This window comes from Medicago truncatula, chromosome 8 (assembly GCF_003473485.1).
Source record: "Medicago truncatula cultivar Jemalong A17 chromosome 8, MtrunA17r5.0-ANR, whole genome shotgun sequence".
Taxonomy (NCBI): domain Eukaryota; kingdom Viridiplantae; phylum Streptophyta; class Magnoliopsida; order Fabales; family Fabaceae; genus Medicago; species Medicago truncatula.
Window position 1 is genome coordinate 13,950,898 of NC_053049.1, and position 7,851 is coordinate 13,958,748.

The following is a 7,851-nucleotide window of genomic DNA, read 5'->3' on the forward strand; positions in this document are numbered from 1 at the left end:
TACTGACAAGGATACCGATATGATGAATGTTTTAGCCAATGTTTTTACTGAAACTACCGCTTTACTTTGTCATTTTCATATTGAGAAAAATGTAAGGGCTAAATGTATCACAGAGTGTAGAGTCAAACCTAAGGATGTAAAAGTGGATGAGAAAGATAAAGAAGTCAAGGACATAAAACCTAACCCAGTAAGTCCACACAAAAGTCCATGTCAACCGAAAAAGGCAATACAAGAAACATTTAAAACTATACAAGTGGATTCAACTTTTGCTTAATCCTAACAAGCACTAATTAGAGGTATGTAGGCTGGTAAATGGACAAAACATCAACTCAAAAAGATTCTAAGAACCAACAACTCCTTGTAGTGATGACAACAAACAATATCGACTCATTTGAGCCCAAACAGTCAAGTATCAATCATAACGAATGACTAGGATATCAAAGCAATCTAAAGTCAGTCACAAGGACCGAGACATATATTCAAAAAAACAAAAGGGAGATCTAGAAACTAATAAAAGAATTTAGGGGTAGGAACACGCCACAAACACCAATGTTCTTGAAAGTGGTGATCGAACCTGACTGCCAACATGGTAACAAATCCACACATCAACAACTCATTGCATTGAAACACTTTGGCATCAAGCTCCACAACCATTTCAAGCCATATAGTTCGACGTCAATGTGAAGATCTCCAATGAACTCACAACTAACAAATCCAGATATGGAGAAATGAACCACTAGTAACTCACAACCTTCATCACTGTCAATCTGTGGAAGAAGCTAGAAACAACAACAACAATAATAGAGGCAACAATGAGGTAACTAGAGACCTTCGAAGAAGAACCCAGAAACCCGTCGGAAAATGATTGAAACATGACAACCGGTCGAACAAATTTCATAAAACCAAATCTTGAAACCAAATGGATCAGACCCAATTGAGCCACATTCAGACACATTATAGTCACCGAAGCAAGCCACTGGGCGGAGGAACGACGATGAATGCCTTAACAATTTCTAAAAAGGGTTGAAATAGGTGGTGTTTTCGATGGAAAACTCATGATTGCACGACAAGAGAGTAGGGGCGTTAAGAGAGAATACCATTTTTTTATCACTTTGAAAAATGGGATTAATATTATTTACTTTATTATTTCATATTTTCATAGATGATGAACTCACAACGACGACGACGATCATAATAATAATAATAGTTAAAATAATATATTATCAGTTTGTCATCTACGAAAAACAAATTGATGCATGTTAACTACCAAAGATCAATTAATTGATTTCATGCTTACATATTTGATCATAACTGAAAATTTTAATTTAAAAGCAAAACAAAAGGTATAAAGAAAGGAGGTATCAATATTTCTAAAATTTTAAATTGTTGTTTCTTAGTAATACAAGTAATGGTTACATGCATCACATGACGGAAAATACACAACCTCGTCTTATTATTAAAAGTAGATTTGAACAATGTAGATTACATCGTCATCTCTTTCCAATCACAAACACCCAAGTGAGTTATTACACATGAAAATGCAAGTAGTAGGCAACAAAGGAGAAGATAGAGGCACCAAAGATTGAACCAAGAGAAGCAGCATCACTCTTGCTTGGTTTTGGAGCATGACTCTTGCTTGGTCCTGGAGCTGGGGCCGTACCATGATCATGGTGATGATCATGAGCCAGAACGGTGCTTATGACAGCAAAGAGAACAACAACAAAAGCAATCTTCTTCATCTCCATTGTGTATTTAGTACTAGGTTAATTACACAAAAGACTGTGAAAAATGAAATGAATTGGGATTATGGAAGGGGTTGCTTTATAGTGTGAGAGGCACTTTTCAATCATTAATACGAGACTTTGATTTTGGAAATAATCATAATTTTCAGATTTTATGATGATTTATTATTATTTTTTAGACAAGAATGTATAATTACCTTATAGTTATATGGTCGTGTTAGTTATTCCATTGATTTTCACACGGGACATGAACCGCTATAATTACGAAAATATGTGTTGAGTTTTTCCCCCGCTCTCTCTCTATGGAAGAAACTCAACATATATTTTCGTAATTATAGCGGAAAATATATCATTGACCAATTAGATAATACTTTTCGAGAGGTGTGAGATATCTTTTCCATTTTAAATTTGAATAATCGTTTGCTACATTGTAGGAGTCTAACCTCATTCACTATATTCAATCTTTGTTTGTGTGTTGAATTTTTTTATGCATTGGTGTATAAATTATAGACATTTTTATTAATTCATTCTTGTTTGTTCTTTTTTTTTGAAATTAATTAATTTATTCTATAATTATTTCGAAAGAGAATTCGTTCTTTTTTGACTAATGAAAGGTAATTCATTTTGTCGATGAATATAAAGAAAGTTGTATTACCACTTTTAATTTCAATGATTTTTTTCTATATTCATTTAATTTCAATGATATTCTATATAAATTAATTAATTTATTCTATAATTATTTTCTATATACATTTAATTTCAATAATTTTTTTAAAGGACATTTTATTTCAATGATATTACCAATTTTAATAAAAACAAAAGACTAAAGTTATCCTTTGTCCAAAATAAGACTAAATTTATCTTATACATATTTCCATTTTATTGAACTATAATTTTTTTTATTTTCACGATATGTGACATTAAAAGCATTTTACCAAATATTTAAAAATTGGTTATAGAATGTTTTACGAAAAATAATGTGAAAACCATGAATATGTATTTTTTTCTTCAAAAAAAAAATCTTCTATATTCTTTTGAACAATAATCTTCTATATCTATTACTATATACACAAATATCAGCAATTTATTATCTGTCTTGTTGGATAAAAATGATATTTTCACTCGTTTCAGATCCGCATGAGTATCTTTAGATGAGTATTTAACAATTTTGAAATTTTTTTGCATATCTTTAAAAAAATTATTGTGAATATCACAAATATAATGCATTAATATTTGTATGTGTTAATATACTCTTTTGTATCCATCAGCTGACTATTATTTTAAATATCAGTTTAAATTAAAAGTATGCGTATGTCATAGTAATAAAAGAGTATCGTATCTAAAAGACTTGAGAATATCAAGGTTATCTTTTTCTTCTAAGTATGCAATTAAAAATAGGATTAATATTATTTACTTTATTACTTCCGTGCTCGTCTGTCCGCTTTTTCTATTGCGCTAACGTTATATTTTTAAATCTGTTTCTTTGTATAAATTATTATATGATATAAGAAATAAAAACCTGATGAATAGAGATTTCTTGTTTTAATTTAAATGTGATAGTTTGATAGTTGTCTGATGAATATAGATCTCTTGTGCAGATTGCTAAATTAGATAAAATAGTTACCTAAGATTATTAATACAAAAGATAATTATTAATTGATAATGTCGCAAAGGATAATCATTGGCAAATAATATATTTAGCAGATATGATTTTTTAAATGAATGCAACAAATATTTATTTTCCCTTTGAGCTAATAATTCTCATTTCACCCTTTTTTAATGATGTATTTTATCTTTCATCAATGTCGCACATTCAAGAGAGTAAAATTTTTGACGATGAATCTGTTATTAAAAAAAAATCAAAGGATTAGTGAAACGATGCTGACATTCTGATATGAAGTTTATTGATGACATTTACCTTGTTATCAATGTTGGAGATAGAAGAAATATTTTGCTCATCCTTCTGTATATTCCTCCTAAACTTTTTGAAAGTATTCCTCCTAAACTTTTTGAAAGTTTTGAAATTGGCTATTGATTAATACATAAAAATAGAGTGATATATGTAATATGAAAGTGTTGGATGTCAAAATATGTGGGACGATGCTTTCTTTTCAATATGCAAGGTACTTTCTCCCCGTTTCATATAATCGCTCTTGTGAACAAATGTCAATAGAAAAAAATGAGAATGTAAAACTTACAATAAGAATCATTCAAAAATTGTAAAAAAGACAAAGATATAATTATTGAAAAAATAGAATCATAACCCTTCTTGTGATTGTCTTCCTTCCTCAATAAGTCAAGTTTTCACATTTTTCTTTGTGGAATAAAAAAGTAAAACCGTGAATGAACTTGTTATTTTAAACGTTGTAATTGAATATCAATATTAAATTACAAAGTAGCATGATAAGTAGCAAAAATACAACATCAAAATGAAAAGAAGAAAAGAGAAAACTGGACACAAAAATTTAAATGTAAATTAAAAAGAAAGAATGAAGTTATTTCAAATGTTGTCTTACCGAAGGATGCCCTAGTTTGTTTGCAGTATTTTCCTTCGATCTTGTAGGGTGTAGGTGTCAGCACCCCTGACGGATGCGACATGCCATGCGGCTGTCATCATCGATGGCATATGGCACTCCTCTTCCATCTTCTCATCTCTTGTTTTTACCTTTTCAAACAGATAAAATAAAATGTAATAGCTGCTTGAAAGTTACATAACATGAGAGTTTTGAAATGTTATGAAAATCTCATACCCTCATTTTGATATGAAAAGAAGATAATATATTATATATGGTGAGTATGAGATATGGTTCGTAACTACATAATAATGTATCAAAAAGAAAACATGAGAAAGTAATTAACATTGAAGCCAAAATATGCAAATTGTCATGTCATCATACAGGGAGAACATCAATGCATGGAAAAGTCTATTTGTGTTAATTGTAACGTCTGTTTTAATTTATTTAATTATTTAATTGAGTCTAGAATTTATTAAGAGAGTTTAGAATATATTTATATGATTATATGACTTATTAAGTGACTTATTATATTATTTAATAGAATAAGATTAGAAAATAAAATAATATTGAGTTTAGGGGTTGTTATGAGATTTTAGAAAGTTTGGGGGGGGGGGGGGGGGGGGGAAGGAAAATAAGATAAGATAGATGGTGGAGTTATAAGTAGGAAAGACCTAGTTTAGAAAAACAGAAGGAGAAAAGGGAGAAAAAGCCAAGAGGAGGGAGAAGCACATAGAGGCTGCGATTTTCATATTCTAAGGTAAGGGTGAGACTAGCATTCAATCTTATTAAGTCTGTAATTCTGATGATTAAATTTAACAAGTATAGGATTGAATTAGAGAAGTTGGAGAATTAGGGTTAAAGTGAGAAATTGAGGATTAATTGATGCAGAACTGTTAGATTGATGTAGAAACTGTTTACAGGCCTTAGATATTCCATAGAATGATTACAAAAATTAGTTTTGAAGGTTAAACCATGTGAATAAGTGAATTTTCGTGAAAACTGCACTTCTGCCCGAGCCGACATTCATCGCTTGCCTCCCGAGTGATGATCCACGCCATAGCGAGTGATAATCTTCATCGCTCGCCTCACGAGCAACTTCTTCACGCCTCGCGAGTCATACCCTGGAACTCGCCATAGCGAGTGTGACCAGTGAGTCAACATAATTTTTGTAACCTTGACCCTTAAGTTGAACCTTAGATGATTTTGAGTGCCTGAATATGTATAATAATGATTAGACAAGTTTTTAGATTGAGACTGAACCTGGGAAAGTTTAAAAATGGATTTTTGAGTGAAAAATGTCAAGTTCCCGAGAGCACCCATTTCTTGTTCGCCAAGGCGAGCAGCTTACTCGCCAAGGCGAATAGCCATTTTTCTGAACTCGCCATAGCGAGTAATGTTCCTCGCCTCGTGAGCCCCTGTAAGACAGAATGCATGTTTAGGTTTTTGCGATCTTTGTCGCACGAGTTGTTGAGAGTTGAATCGTGGGATAGTTATGAATATTAATTATAATATTAATGATGATCTGTGAAACTGAATTATGATGATTTGATGTTGTTTATAATGTGATATAATTGTATATGCATTACTTGAATTATATGTGAATATTTGGGATGTTGTTTACTTGCGTTCGATATTATTATATCATGATGTTTTGCATTCTGCTTATGTTGCTGATTGTTAATTAACTAAGCTGCATGAGTCAGTCTAAGTCGTTGAAGATGTTGACGTTCCAAATTATTGGACTATTATAAGAGGTTGTCGAATTAAGATGTTTAAGAAGTCGAGTCCATGCATTAGCATTTCAGTGTTGGGGGCTTGATGCCCTGGAGCTTTGTACTCACCATGTTGGAGCATTAGCTCAAATTAGCGACTGGGGCTTGATGCCCTGGAAGTATAATAATACTCAAATAGTGATTGGGGCTTGATGCTCTGTATTGGTACCACATGCATATAAGAGGTCTAAGTTGCATAATTGAGTTGGAGTCACATTTGTCGAGTCAAGGATGTTTATGTTGATAAGTTGTGAAGTTGTAATTGTTTATACAAACTATGATTGAAGTGCTAAATGATGTATTACTATCTATAATGAATATTAAGATGATTTGATGTTGATTAAATATAATTGTTGAATTATATGCTTAATATTATTGTTTTGTGAAATCTAACCCCTTCTGTTTGGAAATGTTGCTCTTCCTATGAGTAACTTGCAGGTGATCGTTAGTAGGTGGTTACTGTTGCTGACGTGAGTGACTTATTCCTCACTGAGTCTTAGGATGCTCTGATACGTAACGGGATGAGATCTTTTGTGGCTATTTTCTATTCATTTACGTATTGTTTATGTTTTAATAAGGCCTGCGTGCCAAAGACTTATCTATGTTAATTAATTTAATCCGCTGCAAAGTTTGAAATAATATATTGATGATTTTTGGAAGGATGATTAATTAATTATCTCACTTATTATATTTTAGAAGTGTAGCATTCCGTTAAATGTTGTTTACTCTGATAAATATTTATGAAATTTTTAAGTTGGAAAAACGGGGTGTTACATTAATGCTATAATAATTTTAAATTATAAATAGAACTCCAAAATGTTCATGGTTGTATACTAAAATACATAGCAACAGACAACATCAAAATGTGGAATTGATTATTTGATTAAGCTTACTCGGAAACTCTTTCGTAGATAGATCCAAACGAATCAACCCAAAAAACCGTCCATTTTGCCACAACCCAGGCGGGGTAATAATAATTTTTTATGCAATGTTGTAGCAGAAACTGTCATGGGGGTTGTAAATTAAAAGTTAAATTGATTGAATGTGAGAATGAAGTACTCTATAGTGACAATTTTGCAGGGTTGGTTTTGAAGTTTTTTTTTTCAAACAAATCGTCCACAATTTATAACAAATGATAAAGAAAGAAAAGAAAAAATAAACATGGTGGTAGAGTTCAACATTTCTATATAACAATACTGCTTGTGCAATGATGACTGTCCGTCATATCACATTTTTAGAATCTTTTTAGTTAAGTTTTTAATCTATTTTAGTAGTTTAGTATTTAATTTATAATCGTTATTTGTCGTTTTTGATTTATTGAGTCAAGTAGTGCATTGTTGTTATTAGTATTATTATTGTTAATATTAGTGTAAATTGTCACATGGAGGAGAATGGAGCATGTATGGCTTATGAATGAACCATTAGGAGAATTAGGTGTGGTTGGATTAAAAATACAAAAGCAAAAGGATGGTGAATATTAGAAACTAGGGGGTGCTGGAATCAATGGAAGGAATTGGACTTTGACCAAATGTTAACCCAAAAAGAAAATATGGAAGTCTGATGTTTCTAAGGAAAAGGTCCACATGAGGCAAATAGGTTATGCTTGCTATATGAGAAGAAGGTTGCCGCACAACAGGGAGGAATTCACGTTTTGGGGGAAGCAGCAACACAACATGTTCTCATTTTGGGAGAATTTTGGTTTGGCATTTCTAGAGAAACACAAAGCAAGATGTTAGAAGTAGATTCAACCTAAGATTTGTTGAGACATCATGGATCTAGGCATTGAATCTTCATCTTTTCTTCATCCTTTGCAAAGCTATC